The 23,818-nt window shown below is 37.5% G+C and overlaps 1 pseudogene; it reads right to left on the bottom strand.

Annotated features, from left to right (window-relative positions):
- Window positions 1-23,818, bottom strand: part of LOC137025238 (NLR family CARD domain-containing protein 3-like) — a 47,229-nt pseudogene that overhangs the window by 12,552 nt on the left and 10,859 nt on the right.

Raw genomic sequence — 23,818 nt, 5'->3', positions numbered from 1 at the left:
TTATCTCATTTGCTTTTGGGACAAGCGCCCTGTTTCTCGGTTGGCCATTCAAATTCAACTTAGACACAGTACGAGTTATCACCTCCACCAGCTGTTTATACTCTGGGGAAAGAGATGGCGAGTCATCTTCCCCCAAATCGACACTCAACACATCCACCTCAGAGCTGGATTGCTGAAGCAACGAGCCCTCTCCCTGGACAGAAGAATGGAGGTGATGGATCTGCTATGTGAGGGCTGAGAAAGGGCACTCATGCCGTCTCAAGCCCTGCTGACAAATCCATTTGCGAACCCAATGACATCTTTCTCCATGCTGCCTCAGCAGCCACGGATTCAGAGCCATGAGGAAAGTGTGCCTGCACACTTTCCTCAAAAAGTGAGAGGCAGGAGTGGAGTGTTCTCAAAGGAAGCTTTTCACAGTGCTCACATTCAGCCCCCAGAATAGCTGAAGCTAGTCTCTCCGGATGAGTATTTATTCTTTCCTGGTCATGACGTCACCCGCCCGTGACGTTCACTCTTGCCATTGGACTAGTTGACAGACGTACATCAGACTCAATCATGCTGGGGGCCTTCCCAAAGTGACCTATTGGATGCAGCACGACTTCCCTCGAAAGGGAACGTGACATTTATGTACATTCTGCAAATGTGCCTTTTTGATGCAGTGTACAGTTCATTGTTAGTTGCCGGAAGCACAGCAGCTCCAGACAAACAATGACATTCAAAACCAGTGTTACTCACATATGAAGCAGAAATAACACACCCTCAGCACCCGTTTTCAACCCTTCCCGCTTAGCGTGGGTCCTAAAGCTCTTGCCTGATTATAACGCACAGCCCAGTTGAGTTGGAAAGCTAACCTACAAAACTTCTCACTGGAGTTTGGAACAGACAGATCCTGGGCACAAATTCATAATTTTCTCTGCTGAGTTCATTTTGTTGGTGCATCATTCTGCAGCACTTCAGGCCAGGCATAAAGAGGTTTAAAATGATATGCCTATATGTTTAATTAAAGTTTAATTAAAATAATGAGAAACACAACAGGAGATTAACAAAAGCTGGACACATGAAACAATAATGCACAAAGACAGGGAAAGTCTATAAAAAAGTGCCAGGTCATGTGATTACAATACATTCTTCAATACTGAGAACACCTTTAAAGATTTTCTTACTTTAATGTCTCCAGTTTACAGTTTTTCTTCAGTCCAGCACAGAGCAGCTTCACTCCTGAATCCTGCAGGAAATTGTCACTCAGGTTCAGTTCTTTCAGATTTGAGTTTGAGCTAAGAGTAGAGGCCAGTGGTGAACAACTTTCAAATGTAAGATTACATCCACTCAGACTGGGGAAAAAATTATAAGAGAACAGTGTGTTAAACTATATATTCTCATGAAGGTGAATGAGAGGTAACTGAGGGTCTGGAGGTAAGTGTGTTTACTCATTTAACCCTGCATAAAGAGAGCATACATGCATCAGTGTTGTGCTTTATGTGTGTTCAGCATGTTTTATTTCTTTTAAATTCTTGCAATTATTTACCAACATATTTACACACACAGATGTACGAATTTCATTGCATTAGATAACATTCCAATGTTTGGAATGTGTGACTAAAATGTATTCATAATAATGTTCCTAATTGCTTGGTTTTTGGTTGGCACATTTTTACTACTGATTGTTTTCTGTCTGTTGTTCACTGTGATATGTTTTAGAATTTCATCCCCAAGTTGTTCAGCTGATATGAGTTGATTCAGTGAGGCACAGAAGGACCTTTTTGCCTCCCAGGAATCCTTTCATTGCCATCTGTGATACTCTCTGACCGAAGCCCCACTTGGCATGTGCAGACTAGCGTACAGCTGGGCCCAGGGCCATACATAAGTATGCGTTTCCCCCATTGAGCCCCATTGCACAGACTCTGTGCAAGATCAGGGAGGGCAGTGAACAAGTCTTGATGGTTGCGCCCTTTTGGCCCAACCAAAAGGACCTTCTTTCTCTGGGGCATTTCTTAGAATAACAGCCGTGTTTGCAGAGTTTATTGGTGTAATTGCTCGCACTTAAGCACTGTGTAGTTTTGATTTCCAGCCTTTAGGCTTTTGCAGTGCTAATTTTCAAGGTGGGCTTAGCTGTTTTCAATCACGCGTTAACCCCTTAAGACCGGATGGAGCGTCGGTGCTCCCATTTGTGTGTCTCTCTTTAAGAGCCAATAAAAATTGAATCATATAGGTAGCACAAAAATTATTTTTGCATACAAAACCAGAGACTTTACGACTTTCATATCAAGCCTCCAACATGCTTCTGTTGCGTTGTTTTTACCCTCTAATTAATCTGAGTAATATGTGTTTACAACAAAAACAGCACAGCCGCTAACTGAATACAAGTATGTATATTTCACGTGCTCATAACTTCTTGAAAAATGCACAGATCATAAAAAAATGGCACATCAATATTTAAAGCAGATTCTCATGATTAAAATGAATCTGAAATCAACATAATATATTGCATTGATCACAAGATATTACTCACGGAATGATTTAACATACTTGGCTAAAAACATGTCTCATCTCTCCGGGATGCAGTGTGTATCCAATGTTCCCAGACCCATCCATGTTCGTTTTACAACGTGGAATAACACAAAATAGATATAATTTTAAAGCTTTGAACCTCATCTTTTTAATGCATCTAACCATTTTGAAAAACTCCTAACGAGTGCTGAGAAGCACATCTAAACCGGAGTTTACTGCCCGTTGGCGCCACCTGGCTGCAGAAAAAATGAATAACAATTTTTTAAACTATTCTTTATGCTATCACCACGAAATTTGAACCAGATGCAGCTCACATATAGGAGAGCATAGGGAGCAACGCTCCACTAACCCACGTAAAAGGCAGTGCAATGCTTCTAATCTGCGTTCTATTTACTCCTCTTCTAATACTAATAATCCTCTCTCTGTCTCTGTGGGTCTATGGAATTGTCAGTCTGCAGTTAACAAAGTTGACTTCATTTCAGCCTTTACTACTAATTCTACTCTCAGTATCTTGGGCTTGACTGACACCTGGATTGGTCCAGAGGACTCAGCAACCCCTGGTGCTCTCTCTAACAACTTAACTTTTTCTCATACCCCTCGCCAGTCTGGGAGGGGTGGGGACACAGGTCTTCTCATTTCTGACAATTGGAAATACTCAACTCATTTCTCTTTTTGCAACAACAATTAATTTGAGTTTAATGCAATTTCAATCTCAATTCCTGTCAAAATTCATATCGTAGTAATTTATCGCCCCCCCAGGCCAACTGGGTACCTTTGTAGAGGAACTGGACATGCTGCTGTCCTCATTCCCAGAGGAGGGCAGCCCACTTGTAGTTTTTTTAGCGATTTCAACATTCATATAAAGAAGCCTTATGCTGCAGAATTCCTCTCTCTTCTAGCCTCATTCGATCTCAGTCGGCTCATCACCACAAGTACACACAAATATGGCAACCAACTTGACCTCATTTACACACGCAACTGCATCACTGACAACATTTTGGTAAAACCTCTGCACATTTCCGATCCTTTCTTCATCACTTTTAATCTACAACTCCCTATTGGTCCACCACCAACCCATCTACCAGTTACCTTCAGATGAAACCTGCGCTCTCTTTCTTCTTCCCATCTTTCCTCTGCTGTATTGTAGCGTCTGGACCAATCAGGCCCACAAAATTATTCAATATATTTAATGAATTACCTATGAACTCACTTTATCAAAGTTTTGTGAACCCATCCCCCTAAAACTGCAACCAGCACACAGGCCAACCTAGGTGTCCTGTTACAGATATATGGTACTTTTATGATCCTGAAGAATGCTGTAGAGACTAGTGACTTATTCTTCCTGAGAAGGACAAATAAACTCTTGTAATCCTATGTATTCTATATATAACCACTTGGGAAATGTATAAACATGTATCCAATTTTCCCATCTCATGACTTTCCTTTTATAGGCTTTATTCTATGTATTAATTCTCTCTTTTGAACTATTTTGGTATTAATGTTCCATAGTTGCAAATGTATAGTTAACTGAGATCACATTGGCAGCATGTTTGGTATCTACGGACTCCAACTTTCATTTCCTATTTGGTAATTTATGTTACATGTTACTAACTCTGTGACATGTTAGTATTATAAGAATCTAGAAGGTTATTCTCTCATTCATCCAATCCAGTGTCTTATGCTAATATCTTGCTACAGAACAAAGAATCGTAAAACTTCCCTCTGAAAGGGAAACTCCTTATTGGCTCAGACACCTTAAGAGGGTGTGACATCTTCACCCCTTATATTCACTGATCACAAGATCAAACTTCTCTTCCTGCTCTTCCTCCTTTTCTTCTCTTTTACTGACAAATGCTGACGTCAAGATGACGCTTTAAGAAGCTAGAAGCTTCTAAGGAACCCCAAGCTTGTGCCAGGCCTCGGCCTAGACCTTCCATTCACCAAAGATCCTCTGAATCCAACTGGTTCTCTTTCATCAAGACAATATCAGCAAAGATTCAACGGAAGCTTCCACAAATTGCATCAGGACAGTTTTAATTCAACTTGGAGAGACATGCAAGTATCAAACTTAGTCTCATTATTTGATACATTGAGTATCCTTACCCCTTTTAAAGAAGGGCCTGTTAAAACTGAACTGATGGTTTGCTCAAGGCTGTTGATCTGCTGAATGTCCAACAATGCTGTAACTTCCTGCTTTACTGTACTCTGCTTTAGCTCTCTCTCTCTCTTAATAAACTGTATGCATGTATGTGTGTGAATGTTAGAGTAGTTTAAGTGTTTAGTCTAGTTCAGCACTTCTCAAAGTCCGGACTCTGGTCCGGATCCGGACCCTGAGGGAATTCAATCCGGACCTGCCTCCATTTCTTATTTCAACAGCAGTAATTGTGTGTAAGGGATTAAAAATCTGGATTTCCTACTTTGATAAATGCATGTCAAAATCATTTGTTTAGTGTTTTATGTCTTTTTGGAGATGGTCCGAAATTAAAGCGAAGGTGAGATATAGTTTTCCTATAGATAAAGTTTTCCTTCGTGATTCAGTTGCCATGACATCCAGTGAGCATATACTTTTGATGTAATTGGACACGAGTCGCGCGACGCAGCGTTTGAATGGGTGTGAGCAGTGGTTCTCAACCTGCGGCCCGTCACAAATGTAAATGCGGCCCGCGATATGCCGACCACAATAATAATAATAATAAAAAAATTAGCATACAATTTATTTTTGTTTTAAAATTTAAATTAAAGTGAATTAAATAAATATAAATGAGCTTTAATGCGTAATTTGTCATATAAAATAATTTTGGTGAGCATTTATTATTTTCAGACATCAGGCAATGTAGGCTAATGACGCAATCACTCAGTTAACGAAACAAACACAACTGCGCGCTTAGGAAGAATTCAAACAGTAGCCATTAATTTTGTAAATTTAAGCCTCAAAATGGTCAAATTTTGTAGTAAAGTACTTGACAAGCAAAACCTACAATTTCAAAAGACTGAACTGTGAATTCGAAGTGTTTGTTTGATGTATTTTAAATCATTAAAAATAACCACATCATCGCACCCGCGGCTGGATGAGCCCAACTCTGCGCGCGCTCGCGGATCCGATGCTGCGCGAGGGATTGCGACATGACAGAATGCTTGATATCGTCAGAGATTGTAATTAGCCTACAGTGCGCTCAGTGTTGTTTGTAAAAAAGAGCTGAGTAACATTTGCTTATTAAGGCGTTTATGTGATTGTTTGGTGACTATTGCGATGCTGTTGAAGAGAGTCATACAGTCATACAGAATTAAATAGCAACTTAAAGTGATGTATATACAGTTTGTGTGTTCATTGAGCATTACTGATTATTATTGTAAAGCTAATGTCAGTAAGTTAGTTTTTATTTGTTATTTATTGTGTTCAACATCTTGGTATACTAATAGTATTATCTGCTAATACCATAACATTAAATCTGATTGGTTTGCATTGGTGACGTCATATGTAAATTATATGCGGACCGTGAGACTTGCACTTGGACCATTGTGCGGCCCACTGGGAAAAAAGTTTGAGAACCACTGGTCTAGTTAATAAAGTCTTGTTCATGTCACACGTAAAGTTGTCTGTGTTTTGCGCTCATATACTGGAGTCCCTATTCATGTCGATCCTGACTACAGGCTTTTAGTAGTATTGTACATTAAGATTGTTATTTCCCATAACCTGGAAATGAACATTTCTTTGAATTAATAAACAATTAACACTGTGCGTTCATTAGACAACAGGTTAATTGATTGTAATATTAATTTTATTACATTAAGTTAATTTTATTAACTGATTCAAATATTAATAATGAATTATAACTAGTTATGATTAATTATTCATATTTATTTTGAGCTAATTTGCTACAGTATCATCCTCCCTTCCCTACCCACACAATTCTCATCTCTGGATGTGAATACAGCAACATACACTTTATGTTCCACCTTAACTTCATCTTTAGAATAGTATCTGTCCTCTGTCATCCAGGCCTGCAGGTGCTGCTCCCTCTAATCCCTGGTTATTTGATGTTCTTCGTGAACACCGGACTAAACTCAGAGCTGCAGAGAGGAAATGGCACAAATCAAAAGACCAATCTGACCTAGGTAGCTATCAATCTCTGCTCTCATCCTTTTCTGCTGAAATTCATGCTGCTAAATCTTATTATTTCCACAACAAACACACACACTTTTCAAAACATTCAACTCTCTCCTCTGCCCCCCTCCACCACCACCCACCTCCTCCCTAACTGCTGATAATTTTGCTAACTTTTCACTGACAAAACATCTACCATCAGCAGTCAGTTCTCCACTCCACACACACAGGAACTCAGACCAACCACATACACAGCCACACACCTCCTCTATTCATTCTCTCCCCTCACTGAGACAGAAGTATCCAAACTTCTCCTCTCCAGTCATCCAACTACCTGCCCTCTAGATCCCATCCCCTCACACCTTCTACAAGCCATCGCTCCTACACTTTTACCAGCACTTGCACACATTATCAACACATCTCTCCACACTGGCACTTTCCCTAACACATTCAAGCAGGCTCGGGTAACTCCATTGCTTAAAAAACAAACATTAAACACATCACTTGTAGACAGCTACAGACCTGTTTCTCTCCTACCATTCATAGCAAAAATACTTGAACGAGTTGTTTTCAACCAGGTGTCATCTTTCCTCTCACAGAGCAATCAATTGGATGTCAATCAATCTAGTTTCAAGAGTGGCCACTCGACCGAGACTGCACTGCTGTCAGTCACTGAATCCTTGCAGATTGCGAAGGCTGATTCCAAATCATCAGTTCTCATTCTGCTCGATCTATCTGCTGCCTTTGACACTGTGAATCATCAGATCCTTTTGACCACACTCTCATCACTGGGCATCATAGGTACTCCTCTTCACTGGTTTGAATCTCACAAGAAGGTCTTTCAGGGTTGCCTGGAGAGGGGAGGTATGCAAAGCTCATCAACTGACCACGGGGGTTCCTCAGGGTTCAGTTCTTGGACCCCTCCTCTTCTCCATTTACACTACATCACTTGGTCCCATCATTCAGGAACATGGTTTCTCCTACCATTGCTAGGCTAATGACACACAACTCTTCCTTTCATTCCAACCAGATGATCCCACAGTAGCTGCACGAATCTCAAGCTGGAAATTTCAGCATGGATGAAAGAACATCATCTACAGCTTAACCTGGCAAAGACTGAGCTTCTCGTCTTCCCTGCCAATCCGACTCTAAAGCATGATTTCAGCATGCAGCTAGGTACATCCTCAATTACACCATCAAATTCGGCCAGAAATATTGGAGTAATCCTTGATGACCAACTGACCTTCAAAGACCACATTACAAAGACAGCTCGGTCATGCAGATTTGCACTATACAACATCAGGAAAATCAGGCCCTTTCTAACAGAACATGCAACACAACTTCTGATCCAGGCCCTGGTCATTTCTAGGCTTGATACTGCAATGCTCTTCTGGCTGGACTGCCATCAAGCACAAACAAGCCTCTACAAATGGTTCAGAACGCTGCAGCATGTCTCGTCTTTAACGAGCCCAAAAGAACCCACGTCACGCCTCTCTTCATCTTTCTGCACTGGCACCCACTTGCTGCTCGCATCAAATTCAAGGGGTTGGCTCTTGCTTACAGATCTATCACAGGCTCAGCACCCTCCTACTTCCACTCACAGAAGCCTATGCTCATCAAATGAGCAAAGGCTTGTGGTACCATCACAAAGAGGCACGAAATCACTCTCCAGGACATTCTTGTTCACTGTCCCTTGCTGGTGGAATGATCCTCCTGCCTTCATCCGGAATGCAGAATCCCTGGCAATATTCAAAAGACTGAAAACTCATCTCTTTCATGAGCACTTATCCTCATCCTAAAAAAAAAATTCCTATGCCTGTCCTTTCACTTCCTTTTATCCCTCTCTGTTGTAGCTTATGATACTTTGAGCACTACCTAAAACTTGTATTGAGCACTTCTTGTGTCTATTTGCCTCGTCATGACGACTTGCTTGTTGTATTCCTCACTTGTAAGTTGCTTTGGATAAAAGCGTCTGCCAAATGAATAAATGTAAATGTAAAAAATCTATTTCCTTTACAGACTATCTGTTATAAATTCTAAAACTTGCATCGGCAATCTACTGCTATTCCTGCAGTTCGTGGATGTGAAATGTTGAATTTTCTGTCGAATTTAAACCACTGAATTTGTAGAAAGGAGTTTGTAAAGCGAAATAAAATGGACAGAAAATTGCCTGCAAAATATTATAGGTTGTATTTTTAAACAGACCAAATATTTTTGAATTGAAATATATATATATATATAATATCAGTGGCGTGCGGTCCATATAAGCTGTGAATGCTCTGCATACCCAAGCCATTCGTGGACTCGGCAATTAATATTAACATTATAAATTACTATTGAATCCCTTGTTTGATGTGTACCATAAAGCCTACATGATTGGTAATGCGTATTTAACTGTCCGTAATTTATTTATTTGCCAAACTACGGTAATTTTCTTTAAATCTGCCAGTTACAGAGACTTCCGGGTAAGCTAATCTACAGCAGCTTTTGCGCCTTCGCGCTTTTGTTATGGAGCGTCATCAATGTCCCGTGTTCTCATTGGTTTGCTGGTCTATGCGAGTTTACATGGGCAGGATAAGCTATGAGCGGACCGCTCGCCCAAGAGGAAAAACGAGCTGCTGCCAGATCTCGATCACCGAAAATCACATTTTATTTAATACAAAACTAACTAGACTTAGCCAAATGGGGAAAAATCATAACTTACACTATTTTCATATATATTTAATTTTCTCCACAAGGAAATTGGCCTAATTTCTGTATGAAAACTGAAAACAAAATAAATTATTTAAGACAGTCCTACTGTAACTATCAGAGGATGTTAATCAATAGTCTGTGCGTTTGTTAAAGTCATCAGTTTGCATAATTTCATCTTATTTTTTAAAGAATACTGATATTTGTATTTTTATAGCCTACCTATTTTATTATAATTAGTTTTTATTTATAATATACTGCTAATACTAATTATATTATATGCCTACTTATTTTTAATTATTAATTTAAAAAGTACTTCTGGCATACATTTAAATTGACGCCATGGTGTTTTTTATTTGTCGTGTCTGATTTAGTGTCCTAAACTGATATGATTAAAGGCGATGTTGTTTGTGTGACACTAGCGGCACCTAGCGGATTACAAAAATACAGCATATTTTGCAAACGCACCTTTTGCATGTCGCGCCTCCGTCGACTCAAACATCACAAAAGCTCTTACAGGTGCTTGTGAAGGCACGTCTCCACAGGTAAATAGGCCACTCTCAATAAAACATAGAAGTACTTTTCGCTGTGTTGCTATGTGTCATAAGCAACTGAGTAAACTAACATGGTCTAGAGCAGGGGTGTTAAACTCATTTTAGGTTGATGGCCGGATTAAAAATTAACAATGTGTGGCAGAATTACCATTTTTTTCTTTTTAACCTTAGTGTGCTTATAGTTGCATTAGCCTAATATTAACCATATAAACAACAAATTAATTTGCGAGAGAACTTGTACACTGCTCTTTAAAACTGCATTTGTTTTTACAGCAAAAAAACCATTCGATTTATTTAAATAATGCTTTATTTAATATTTTTATTAGCACCATTTTTTTTAAGCAAATTGGCCGATTCTGGTACTGTTTAATGATTTTTTTTAAAGCAAATGTATTTGTTGTTAATGTTTTCACAGGCCAAATTGGCCTTAAACAAAAATGTGTAGCCCTTTGATATTAGGGGCAAACTCAGCATTTTTATCACAATCCCAACAAAGATCTTATGCACATAAGCAGTTGTTTTTAATTTAAATTATTGTATAATTTCAAGATTAACAGCAAAAACAGCATGGCCTGATTTTAGCTTTGTGAAATTATGCTTCATAAGACATCTGCACAATCAGCAGACAGACTGAATGAAAATGCAAATTCAATCTCTGACAGTAGGTGGCGCTTATGGAACAGCAGCGATATAGCGTTTCCTTGGTTACTGCTATACAAAAAGCAGTGCTGCTTGGCTACTACTTTATACGGAGATAAGAGGAAATGCCATCAAAACTTTTCTGAAGACAGTCCCCTTCAGAGATACATTCATATCAACCCTAATTCAATATTTATATTATTCTTTCTATATTTTGCGAACAGTGAACTTGTGCATTGTGCAGTATTTTCTCTGCTGGCGCATGTGTTCTCCTCTTTGTTTCCTTATTCAGCGTGTATCTGTGTTAACATCCTGTTTACAGACTTCATAAATATTTCCATAAATTAAATTTTGGGAAATTATTACAAAGCAGTTTGTTTGCAAGCCCGGAATAAAGATTGACCAAAACAAATCTAAAAACGTTTGGATTTATGGCCAATGGGCTACTGCATCTCTTTTTTCTTTTCTTTTTTTTTTAAGTTCAAATCACCCCAGATTGGACAGCTTTGCAGGCCATATGTTTGACACCCCTGGTCTAGAGAGAACGTTTATTAGCTGTAAACCCACTCAGCGTATAGCATTATAACTGCAATGGCTACATTTTTTACATGACGCACCACCCAGCATACCCGGTTAAAAAAGTCACCGCTCACCACTGATATATATATATATATATATATATATGGATATATATGGACTATTGAATTTTAAAATAACGAGTGTGAAATTAAGTATTAACATAAATATACAACCATGTTGAATTTCAGCCCATATAAATGCAAGCTAAAATACAATGCATTAATGCAATGCATACATTTTAATTAGTGCAATTCAACAGGCTGTTTTGTTTCAAAAACTTTGTCATTATTTTACTTCCATTTACTTCTAAAACCCGTTTTTCTTTCACCTGATTCTTCCTTGATTGTTGTGATTGTGTGTGTGCTTGTAACCTGTGTTTCTAGGCTAGCCATGATCCCTGATTAGCAACATTCCCACGACATTCAGACTCTTGCTGTGATTGTAATATGTTCTTCCAGAAATAAACTAAGTGGCTACACAAAAAACTGAACATCACACACCCAGTTCACAAGCTACACATTACTCAACTGTCAAGTCGATCTGAACACAATGAACACAGGAAACAGGCCCTACTGATGCCACGGTTTTATTGCCATGGTAATAATGTTTTTTACATCAAAGAAATTTTTATATGTAGATAACTAGATAGGCCACTGAAGCCATCTCCCAGTTCATCAGTCACTTATTTTTATGCCTTTTAAGACAGCAGTGAATGGTCATTTGTTATTTTTTCTCTGTGACTTACAAAATGCATTACAACGTAAGCTCAGATCGCTGCACACATCACCTGTAATGACTTACCAAGTCTATGCTATGTCCTTATAGCACTAAGGCTAAAATACAGTAATACAATAGCCTACATTAGGGAGAGCAGCCCTTTTTTTTCATACAATTGCCCAGACAATACATGTTTTCAGATCATTTCGGGAGGTTTTGACCAGAAATAAAAAACATTATTTGTCTACACTCTGTTCTATCTACACTAATATTATATATATATATATATATACAGTGGTTGGATTCCTGACACGGCTATATATATATATATATATATAGCCGTGTCGGGAATCCAACCACTGTTTGGCATGTTGTGGCCTCAGAAACGAGCTCAGTCATCAAACACTTTAGTTGGTTATATGTTTATGTTTCAATATAATTAATGCAAATAATATATATATATATATATATATATCAATGATGATCAATGAAAAAAACATTGTTTAATATTTTATCTAATGCAATGAAATTTAGACATTTCTTATTTTGGTATGATATGCATATTTTCCTATGCATATACAGTACATATACATCTTATTTACTTACTCAGCTTTTTTAGATGCTTTGACCACTGGCAGCAACCAAAGAAGACCATGATTTGATGTACTGTATTTCTTCAATTTAAAGTTCTCCAGCTGCTCTTCTGAGTTCAGAAGCATAAACACCAGAGCTGAATATTGCTTTTGATAAAGACCGACACTAGAGATACAATTAGCATCTGTTCTACTCAGGCATTCTTGGACTTCCTTCACTAGAGTATGATCATTCATTTCAGTCAGACAGTGGAACAGATTGATGGATTTCTCTGGAGAGTAAATCGCCCAGATCTTCTCCTTAATATACTTTATTATTTGTTTGCTGTCAGAGTTGCCTTTTTTCTGTGTCAGCAGGTCTTGAAAGATAGTCTGATTGGACGTCAATGAGAGACCAAGAAGGAATTGGAGAAAAAGGTCTAAATGTCCATTCTCACTCTGTATGGCCTTGTCCACTTCACTCTTCAGTGAATCAGTCATAGTAGACTTGTCTTCTTCAACCAATGTTAGAAACCTGAATAAAGCAGCAAGAAACTCTTGAATGCTCAGATGTAAAAAACTGAATGCTTTCCCCAGGTGCAGGCTAGATTCCTCTGTGAAAATTTGGGTACAAACTCCTGAGTACACTGATGCTTCTCTGACATCAATGCCACACTCTTTTAAGTCAACCTCATAAAAGATCAGATTCCCTTTTTCCAGCTGTTGAAAAGCCAGCTTTCCCAGTGACATAATAGTCTTTCTAGCCTGCTTAAAATCTACCTCATATTTCCCATCAAACTACTGGGTCTTCAGTTTGGTCTGAAAGACCAAAAAGTGTATGAACATTTGAGTGAGAGTCTTGGGGACTTTTGCACTCTCTGCTTCACTAAACATTCTCTCTAGAACAGTGGCTGTAATCCTACAGAAGACTGGTATGTGACACATGATGTACAGGCTTCTTGTTGATTTGATGTGTTGGATGATTTTATTGGCAAGTCTCTTGTCATTTATTCTCTTCCTGAAATACTCATCCTTCTGAGGGTCATTGAAGCCTCGTACCTCTGTGAACCGGTCAACACACTCAGGAGGAATCTGATTGGCTGCTGCTGGTCGAGAGGTTATCCAGAGCAGAGCAGACGGCAACAGATTCCCCTTGATGACATTAGTCAGCAGCACATCTACTGAGGCTGATTCTGTTATATCCCACAAACTACCATTGTTCTGGAAATCTAGAGGAAGTCGACTCTCGTCCAGACCATCAAAGATAAACAGAACTTTGTAATTATTCAAGTCTGTTGCTCTCAGTTCTTCCACATTTGAAAAAAAATTAAGAAAATCGATGAGACTGATAGTTTTCTCTTTCATGAAATTCAGCTCTTTGAAAGGAAGTGGAAATATGTAGTTGATATCTTGATTTGCTTTTCCTTCAGTCCAGTCCAGAATGAACTTCTGCACAGAGACCGTTTTTCCAATTCCTGCAACTCCCTTTGTCAGCACAGTTCTGATGGGTTTGTCTTGTCCAGGTAAGGCCATAAAGATGTCATTGCATTTGATTGGTTTTTCCTGTGTCACTGCTCTCCTGGATGCTGTCTCAATCTGTCTAATCTCATGCTCATTATTGACCTCTCCACTCCCTCCCTCAATGATGTAGAGCTCTGTGTAGATCTCATTCAGCAGCGTTAAGCTTCCTTGATTTGATATTGCTTCATTAATTCTCTGACATTTCTCCTTTAATATAGTTTTGTGTTTTCTCAAGTTCAACGGGGCAAGTTCTGATGAACAATAGACAAAAATAGGTCATTTTTCACAAATAATCATTTAATAAATATGTAAAACATAAATTGCACATGAGGATAATGTACATTAATGTATGTATAGTTAAAAGCATTAAGAATCCTTTGCTTTTGTATTACATTACTTTAACTTTCCTAAAGTTAAAATAATGTAATGGTCACATGTTTTAGAGATCTTACTAATCTGTAGTGTGTTAACGAGATCGGTTTGATTCATCTGTCCCAAGACATGCAGTGTGATCTTTAGAAGCCCCTCTCTGACTCCACTCTGACCATCATCATCCTCGTCTTCCTCTCTCTCAGAGCATGCCGTGTAATCTGGGCTCAGTAATTTCTTGAACCTCTTCAGCTCTTTCGTAATCAGGGAGATGACTCTGTGTTCAAGGTCCTAAAGTGTTCAATCACAGTAAATATTAAAACAGCAAACCTCCATTTAGTCACAAAATAAGTAAACAAAGACCAGTGCACAAGAGTTATGAAAAAGTGCCAAAATTATTAAAACTGCAAATACTTAAAAATAAAAATCAATTAGCTCCTTTACTGAACACCAGTATTACATAACTGAAGACTTTACACTGTTGTGGGATGGATTAAACTACATTAGCATGTTTTTAGTGCATCTGATGGATTTGAAACAAATTATACTTACATGGTTCATTTTTGGAGACTTTTGTCTACAAAAATATACATTGTTAATAATGTAGTGTTCAACAGAAAAGCTCAGACGGCTGGAGCCCAATTAATTTATGGTCCTAGATTGTTGATTTGGAGTCTGGAGTGTTGAATTTTGGTGTAGAATTATGTTTGAATGAATCATTTGGAAGATTCATTTGTCTGGTTTGCCCTCAAATCCTACAAACGTAACATGCTGTCAGGATGGAGACACAAAGGACGAGTCTAACCCAAACACTAGGACAGGGCTATTCAAGTAGTTTCATTCGAAGGCTGGATTATCAAATCAAAAAGACCCTTTTTTATGTAATTAAAAAGTTATTATGTAATTAAAAGTTTATTATTGTTAAATAAATTATTTTAATTTATATATGCTTAAATGAACATATTCTGACAGTGAGATTTGGTAACCAAAGTTAAAACCATACATGGCTACTCACAACTACCACTGTCATATATATATATATATTGTAAGAAAAAATGATGAGGACGTTGAAGATCTCGATGAAGAAGTTTATTGCAGCGTAGCAGTGACAATGTACACGTATCACCTTGGGTTCATCAGAGTCGGAATGAACCCAGAACATCCAAATCTCAAACCTTTTATCCTGTTACAGTTCACCACTCTTCATGTAAATGTAGTTTCTCATGTTTTACCAGCTGTGGTCTGTATGTTGATGAAGTTGTGACGCCTCATTGTCTGAGATGGTTCTCTGTGTCCCACACCCATACCCATTCTACAATTAATTACCATTTGCTCAGGATTTGATCAACCAAATGGTACATAAACAATATACCAGTTGACTTTCTTCTTCTCTATGATAATTAAGCCATTTTGGGGATGAGCTTATTCTAAAATATACTTTGGAGTGGAATCTGGGTCGAGGAAGACTACAATTTCTTACTATATATATATATATATATATATATATATATATATATATATATATATATATATATATAAATATATATATATATAAAACATCTAAACACAAGTAAAAACTATAACCATCTTCACAAAAAAATGAATTATATATTCCCCCGAACAAATATATTGCAATATACTGTAAATGGCTATAACATAGTATTCCACATTTCCACAAACAATGTTAAATTACTACAGTTCATTCATGGTAAATGTTTGTATGGGTGGTGATTTTGTGATCGTTTTGCAACTGCATTTGGTCAATTCACGGAAAAGGAAGAATTGAGCCAAAAGAATGAATAATTGACGAATTATTGAATTGCTAGTTCAGTCGACAGAAATACGGGACACACATAATAACTGCTGAAATATTTGCACGGAAAATGTTTCTCAGGTCAGTCGGAAGGGTGTGCATGGTACGCACAGTGCGTATACAGCCGTACAGCTGCAGGCACCACTGCAGCATTGTATCTGACCAAATTTAGCTGCATCGCCAGGAAATGAGGAGGAGGGAGATTGGGATGCAAAATCAGGCTGGATGAAGATGATTGGCAGGCTGGATTTGGCCCTGTGGGCCACCAGTTGTGTAGCCCTGAACTAGAATATTAATGTCAACATGACAGTTAAATAGACCATACAGAAAACCAACAGAAAGATGTAGACCACAGATGCATTTACATAGGAATTTGCAAATCACTGAGGAAAGTACCACAATGCTTTGTGGTCAGAGGTGGAAAGTCACTAATCACAAATACCTTTGTTACAGTACTTGAGTACATTTTTAAATTTTTCTACGTTCTTGAGTACAAAAGAGTACAATCCAGAATGGTATTAAAGACAGTTAAAACAGTTGACGTGACTGCAGTAGTTCAACCTTAATTTTAAGAAGCACAGAGAATACTTTTTGTGCGCAAAAAGAAAAAATAAGGACTTTATTCAACAAACTCTTCTCTTCCCTCTCATTATCCTTACGCAGGTGACGCAGTAAGCACAGTGAAGGCTTCTGTGTTTGTCCAAATGCTGGCTCAGTATTGGCCACAACTAATAACGTGAGCAGCACGATGCATGTGTGTAATGCTGACGCAGGAGCCGGCCAATAATGTGTCTGAATTCTGACATAGAACCTGGAAATTCTGGACGTATACAACATATGAGAATGACACAGAAGAGAAGATATTTTTTAAATTCTTTTTTTTTTTTGGCACACAAAAAGCATTCTTGTTGCTTCATAAAATTAAGGTTGAACTGCTGCATTCTCATCGACTGTTTTAACAATGTCTCTAGTACCTTCCTGAACCTTTAAAGTGTCGGTTAAATTGCTGTCTATGGACGGGTCATATACCTCTCGGATTTTATCAAAAATATCTTAATTTGTGTTTTTCTAACGAAGGTCTTATGGGTGTGGAACAGCGTGAGGGTGAGTAATTAATGACAGAATTTTCATTTTTGGATGAACTAACACTTTAATTCAGTGTGTTTAGAGCTACGGGAACTAGAATTTGCAGAATATTAGCCATCACCTCTGTCTAATGACCAAGACTGACGAGTTTGTTAGTGATTGTATACCCCGAAAGTGCAAGACTCAAAGTGTTATAGGAATCCGGAAGAACGGGTGCAATTTCAGTAATTTAAATAATCAAATGTGTAGCTAAACTATTATACAAATGACTAATAATCAATTGGCATTCTAAACTAAGTTTGAGGTCTTGATAAAATGGAGTCAGATAAAAGTAAATTGGAACTTTGCCACCCCAATAAGACAGAAAACGGAAAGTGAAAAAACGTGCAAGGCAATCATTTGTGTTTATAAAGCATAAACAGTTGACTGATCGTTTCTCTAGATAAGACCCTTATTCCTCGTCTGGTATCGTTTAAAGCCCTTTGAAGCTGCACTGAAACTGTAATTTTGACCTTCAACCGTTTGGAGGCCATTGAAGTCCACAATAAGGAGAAAAATCCTGGAATGTTTTCATCAAAAACCTTAATTTCTTTTCGACTGAAGAAAGAAAGACATGGACATCTTAGATGACATTATGGTGAGTAAATTATCAGGAAAAGACTATTTGAAAATGAACTAATCCTTTAAGTTACCATTTATTCACAAATTTTCCTCACATATTTTGGTGTGGTATTAATAAGCAACTCTTATTATGAAGCACATGTTCATTTATGATGTTATGAAGCACATGTTCATTTATAAAGCAAATTTAAGATGTCTGCATGAGTTCTGGGCAGGTCTAACATTATTGGGTAGTTTGGTCATGTGACCACACATTTATTTCCTGGTACTGCCATCTTAACACAATGATGACGTTAAAGCTCAGAAATGACAGTTAAGTTTTGTAAGTAAATTTTTTTATGGCTCAATTTTTGCACACATCAAGAAAGGGTTATCTATATATACATACTTAAATCATATTAATACATGGTTTATTCTGTTGTCAGACTGCAGATAAAGGAAGACTGTCATAATTGTGACCGGTGTTATAACACAGGAAGTCTATATGCCCCTATATGTTATTCATATAATCTGTCTTTCAGACTGACCGTGATCCTTGGTTTATCTATCTATCTATCTATCTATATGTACTTATTTATTTCAGTTTATAATGACGTTTTTAATAACTATCTTCCAATTTCCTACAATTTATGTAATTTTGTCATAATTTTATAGATTATTTGTGCCGTTCTGCTGCATATGAATGCTATTTTGTCCTTTTTGAAACTGAGCCAGACAATGTTTACTACTTTGTTAATGGAATAAAACACTAATTTCATCTATTTAACCCAATCTTTGAAATAATTACTGGAGGTTTGTCATTTTGTTAATGCATTGACAACATCATCTAGACTCCCTGTGTTCACTTTTGTGACCGGACATAAAACCCATTTTTTCATGGACTTTTCAATATTTTTTTTATATAATTGACATTGATTGTTTAATATCCTTACAAATGCCATACAAATTCATATATGTCATCTCTGGGAACAATTTGGGATTAAACAGGTTAATGGGTACATTAATTTATCACTGAGATAAATTCAACACGCGCGCACTATTAGGTTTTTATTTGAGTATGCTTTGTACGCTTCTTTTATTGAGGCTGCTTCGTCTGATGAAGCTTGTTTCACAGGGTTTTGGCTGCTTTATTTTTGTACTTCACACCAGATGCTGCTGTTTTCGACACTCGAAGCGTTGAATCTTTTCCCGAAACAATGAGAGAAAAGCCTCAGTGCTTCATGAGGCTTCATTTGCCCATCACCAGTCCACATGCACAAACAACAGGCTCATCTTTGCTGCTTTTTAAGCTAAGTTGAACTGCATTAGACTGCCCCCTACAGGTCATAAATATTCACATTCAACAGTTCACTTTTAAAGGTGCTCTAAGTGATCCTGGGCGGAGTAACTTCCTGTTGACGTTCGAAGTGTTGTCAAACAAAACAGAGGCTAGCTAGACCCTCCCTCCTCCTCCTCCTCCTCCCCCTCCCCTCCGTGCTTCCCGAAACAGTCATGAACGCACCTTTAAAATCATTCTTGTCAGTTATTGGCTGGAGCATGTTTATTATGTTAAGTGGTCCAGGCTGCACCAGTTTGATTTTTATTGCCGTTTTCGGAGCTTGTGGCGACTACAGAGACCGCGTTTTTTTACAGTGTGTTCAGGGGACAGGCAGCTAGCGGATAGTGAGGAGATGTTTGCTGAATGTGACAAAATGTTTTGGCCTAAAAATGCGTGATATCGCTTAGAGGACCTTTAAATCCCACATTTCCCTCAGCCCACATACCACAAAGAATGATGGCCCTGTAGTGGCCCAGATCTGGATTAATGACTAGGACCACAAATGGGCTGAATAGGTTTTAGTATTGGTACATATGCTCCTGAAGATTTGGATAAAATCCGTTTTTTCTCAGGTACATCAAGTCAATGTACAAGCTTCATAGTCAATACTTCTATATCACTCTTGTCAATGTAGTCCATAGAAACAACATAAACATATCTTGACTTACTGACAAAATAAACACTCATCAATCAGTACTTTTACATAAAAAAAATCAAATACTTTTGTACTTACCCTCAAGTAAAATCAAAAAGGTACTTCATACTTTTAATATTTTATTATACGTATCTGTACTTTTACTCAAGTACTTGATTTGTGTTCTTCATCCACTACTGACTTGCAGTCTTAATAGAAAAATACGTTTGAAAGGTTTAATGTTATGCTTGATTAATTTGTGACTTCTGAGAGAAGCTGAACGTGCCAGGTCAAATTTGGCTATAAAAATGTGAGTTCAATTTAAATTTCCTCACTCTAGTCCAAAATGGTGAAATGTTGTGAACTTCTTTTTCTTTTCTTTTTTTTTGACATATTGCTAAAATATTTGTTTTCTCTTCATTTTGACAGATGATCTGACAAATTTGTTATGCACTGTATGGAAATATGTGTGAAGTGCGTCTGTGTGGGCTGTTCATGTGAACGCCTCATTCATCATCGCAATGCAGTCATGATCAGTTACACATATGAAAACTCCTACCTTAAAAATGGAGTCCAACCGCTTCTGTCCTTTAAAGCTGGATTCAGACTTTGATTCATCTTGTTTGTTAAAGTGGCTGGTCAGAACATACAGATTTATGGTAAATATCCATTCATTTAATCATTTATAACAGTGAACACATTAATGTGTACATTTATCAGTAGTGTAAACAGGTGTACAGGTGAATATCTCTACATCTCTGTTCCCTCCCCAGCACTGACTGATGAACAGACTGATAAACTGATTTAATCCTCTAAACCAGTTGGAGCAGTAGTGCAGGTGCTTGCGTGTTTGCTCATGGGAAAACAGGTTTGATTCTGACTGGTAGTCATGTGCCATCCCATCCCCCACTTTCCTGTCACTCTCCACTATTGTAAAAATACATAATTAAATAATCAAATAACTACGAGACCGTCCTCACCTCACATCAGCACTAGAGTCTCCTGGACTGAAGTGAATTGGAGGAGCCATTGATGCATCACTCTTCATAGACACACAACTGGGTTCAGGAGATTCTCCATCAATCAAACTAAAACACAGCAGCAATTAAATAAAAATTATAAAACTTGAAACATCAAAACTAGGGTTATGACCTTTATGATCTGTTAATGCACATACAAGTCCAACCATGCAAACTCTGATTTAGTTTTCATAGCAAGGGTTCAGTATACAGCATTAATTACAATGCTGAGTCTTGAGTGATTTATTCTTATGCGTTTACTTCGCCACATCACTTTCGTTTGTCCATTTCCATTAACTTATGCACACTGAGAACTGTTTCAGTAAAACACAATGTTTGACCGATTTAAAATACAGATTTAATAGACTGTTTTAATCCTTTAGACAATGAGACCGTCCTCACCTCACATCAGCACTAGAGTCTCCTGAACTGAAGTGAATTGGAGGAGCCATTGATGCAGCGCTCTTCATAGACACACAGCTGGGTTTAGGAGATTCTCCATCAATCAAACTAAAACACAGCAGCAATTAAAAAACATCATAAAACTAGGGTTATATATTTATGATCTGTTAATGCACGAGTCAAACTCTGATTTAGTTTTAAAAATAATAATTTGTTACATTTATATAGCGCTTTTCTGGGCACTCAAAGCGCTTTACATATTGAAGGGGGAAAGTCCTCAGCCACCACCAATGTGCAGCATCCACCTGAATGATGCGACGGCAGCCATATTGCACCAGAACGCCCACCACACACCAGCTTATTAGTGGAGAGTAGGGATGGGCAGATCGATATGAAGTATCGATATATCGATACTGATGTAGAGTATTGAAAGTATCGATACTCAAATTAAAATATCAATACTAAGGTGTTTTTTTACCAGTTATTTTGTTTATTTAACAATAAATTTAATGCATACAATATGCACTGAATTGGACAAATAACCTATGTTAGCGAATAATTTGTAGAAGAAGTATTTTCCTGCTCATCTGACCACGCAAATGCTGCAAGTCAGAACCAATCAATCACAGAGAGTGTTCGCTCACTGCCGACACTACATTCAAACAGGGCTGCCTTTAGTATCGTAAGAAACCATTGATGGTTTAGAACAATGCTTAACAGAAGACAGAAAAATATATTATTATTATTATTATTATTATTATTAGTTATTTCACAATAAACAAATGAAATAGTTGCCTATAGTTTGTGCAATTACATTTATTTAAACCGAACGTTAAAAGTTCATATTGATGTTCTGTCAGAATACAAATGTTTCATTTTATGGGTGCAACAGCCTGTCTCTGGCAGCTTATGAAAATGAACCATTACTACAGTGACCATAGTTCAGCTAGGCATATAGTAGGCTTATTTGTACATTTTCCATATGTTTTCACCATATGTAAACAAAAATATAATCTAATAAACTGCAATTAAGGCAAATTGAATGTTAAAATGCCTATCAAATATAATGTTAAGTGGGTATCATAAACCATTGTACTCTATAATTTAAATGTTTAAATTTATAATTTCATATTAGAGGTATCGTATCAGTATCGATATCGGCGATGTTGGCCTTGAAAGTATCGGTATCGTATCGAAAATAAAATAAGTGGTATCGCCCATCCCTAGTGGAGAGGAGACAGAGTGATGAAGCCAATCAGTATATGGGGATGATTAGGAGGCCTTGATGAACAGAGTCCAATGGGCAAATCTGGCTAGGATGACGGAATTACACCCTTACTCTTTTCGAAAGACATCCTGGGATTTTTAACGAACACAGAGAGTCAGGACCTCGGTTTAACACCTCATCTAAAGGACGGTGCTTTTTGACAGTATAGTGTCCCCATCAGTGTTGGGTAAGTTACTTTAAAAAGTAATTAATTACTAGTTACATCTTCAACAGTGTAATTACTTTACTGTTCAAATTACTCTCTCCAAAACATATTTAATTACTTATAACTAATTACTTTCTAAGTCCTATATCAACCTCGATGAGTTCAAGAATAGACATGAAACGGCTCTATTAATTCTTTCAAATAAATAATATAATAACATAAATTATTATGGTCACACTTTAGTTTAGGGTCCAATTCTCACTATTAACTAGGGCTTTTGCCTCAATAAACTCCGGATTGCTGCTTATTAATACTAAGTAAAGTAGTTGTTAAGTTTAAGTATTGGGTAGGTATTAGTGGGATTAAGGATGTAGAATATGATCTTGCAGAATAAGTCATTAATATGTGCTTAATAAGTACTAATAAACAGCCAATATCATATTAATGTTCATGCTAATAACCAAATACTTAATAGTGAGAACTGGACCTAAACTAAAGTGTTTCCATTACTATTAACTTACCAAGGTATTTAAAGAGAGAAGAATACATAAAAACGTGCATTTTAACATTAGACTATGACTGTGGATTTCCACAATAGTGGATTTAACATTAGACTGATGTTAAATCCACTATTGTATTATATATAATTGTTCTACATTCTAAACTCAGTATTTAGTTTAATTACATCAGAAGTAACTGTAATTAAATTAAGTTACTACAATTATCATTAAAATTACGATTACTATAGTGGGGCGTTAGGACCCACACAGACCACAGGGTGAGCACTTCCTGCTGCCCTGTCCAAATACCCACACTTGCAGTCTTTCCACTTGACCACTTGTCTACTTACATGACGTATTTCCTTTATACACAAGTGTTCAAGTGGGCATGAAAATTGCAAGTGTGTGTGGAACTTTTGATTACCCGATAGGACATGCTTATACTGTTGCAAGCTTTCATTTCTGGTCTGATGCATTCGCATGCGTATGAATAAAAAGTGACGAAAAGTGCAGTGTGACGTACCTTTACTCGTAAAATAAGATATGGGGTTTCGAACATTCCGACACGCAAAGTGAATCGTGCACATGATTGGACAGAAAGTGAGGCTTCGTTTGTCATTGGCCATGTGATTTCAACGTTAACAACACAAGCCTCGAATCAAGGCTTCATCTGGCACGCCCATTTATGCTCGACACAAGCTCCGACACCTCGCTTCAAATGTCACAAGCCAAATGTG

Source organism: Chanodichthys erythropterus, chromosome 8, assembly GCF_024489055.1.
Source record: "Chanodichthys erythropterus isolate Z2021 chromosome 8, ASM2448905v1, whole genome shotgun sequence".
NCBI lineage: Eukaryota > Metazoa > Chordata > Actinopteri > Cypriniformes > Xenocyprididae > Chanodichthys > Chanodichthys erythropterus.
Note: the sequence above shows the minus strand (reverse complement) of the source record. Positions and strands in the feature narration are given on the sequence as shown.